General features: G+C 28.6%; 1 protein-coding gene across 4 annotated transcripts in view; it reads right to left on the bottom strand.

The window, feature by feature from the left end:
* The window catches only part of zgc:100829, a 47,455-nt gene extending 46,156 nt beyond the window's left edge, over window positions 1–1,299 (bottom strand). For 2 of the 4 annotated variants that reach the window (XM_087299582.1, XM_087299584.1), the window contains exon 1: window positions 1,240–1,299. The gene's annotated coding sequence lies outside the window, so the exon portion shown is untranslated. 4 annotated transcript variants of the gene reach the window in all.

The raw sequence follows: 1,299 nt of genomic DNA, 5'->3' as shown, positions 1-1,299 counted from the left end.
ATCATAACAAACATTTTTCCTAATGAATGCAAAAATATAAGATAAAATAAAGTAATTTTTTGTTTGTTCTATAGTGAGCCAACTCTTCTCCTTTAGATTAGCATTGTTGGTTTCGGGTTGTGCAGTTTAATTTACGGTTTTTTCTACAAAGTATGTTGTAGACTGTAAACTTGATTTCATCACATACATAATGCAATAAATTACATTTAAAAAGTAAATAAATAAATAAAATTACAGATTAATATTGTTCTGATCTCATAACTCTGTGTTTAGTTGTTTTGGAAAATACAAACAGATGTTTTAATATAATGTTAAAATATACTTTCTCTGTGAAGAATTGCTCATATACTGTCAACTTAACACAAAAAAGTTATATTACATACATACACATACACATACACACATACATACATATATATATACATACATATATATATATACATATATATACATACATATATATACATACATATATATACATACATACATATATATATATATATATATATATATATATATATATATATATATATATATATATATATATATATATATATATATACAGACTTTTTTTTTAAACAATATTAGATTAAAGAATCACTTTTTATATTAAGAATTATCATCATAAATAAGCAATTCAGCATTAAAAAGTCAGGAGCCTTGGAGTTCTCTCTCGTTCTTTTCCCAAAACACTTTTGCTCTAAACATTGTCTTATTTTGGCCACATACGAACTTGCATTCTGTGGAATCTTTAAAGGGACAGTCCACCAAAAAAGGAAGAAAAAAGTAAAGAAAAGGGAAGAAAATTCTCTCCCAGCTGGTTTCAAACATGAGTTTCTCTTTCTGTTGAACACAAAATAATCTATTCTGAACAAATGATTAAAAACAAGCAGCCACTGACACCCATAGAAAACAACATTCTTCAAAATATCTTCTTTTGTGTTATTCGCACAAAGAAAGAAGCTCAAACTTTTATAAATACGAGTATATAACAACATATTTTAGTACATTTTTCGGGACCTTTCCCTTTAAGAGAGAAACATCCACAACTTCAAAATGATAAAAAATCCGAGATCACATCACACTCGAAACACATACACAACATACACTGAAACAAAACAATGCCTGCCCGCATATTTAAAACACTGCAGTTAAGGCAACGTAACGTAAGAAAAATGGTGACAAACAGAAAGTAAGTTGGAAAAAGACAGGGGAAAGCTTGTGTAAAGTGAAATATACTTACAGCTGGGCGCGGAAGCTCCACGGCACACTTTACTGAGGAGAAGTGAGTGAGAGAGT

The sequence above is a fragment of the Danio rerio genome, chromosome 21, assembly GCF_052040795.2.
Source record: "Danio rerio strain M-AB ecotype USA chromosome 21, GRCz13ab, whole genome shotgun sequence".
Taxonomy (NCBI): Eukaryota; Metazoa; Chordata; class Actinopteri; order Cypriniformes; family Danionidae; genus Danio; species Danio rerio.
The sequence above is the reverse complement of the archived record's forward strand: the minus strand, read 5'-3'. Positions and strand labels throughout refer to the sequence as shown.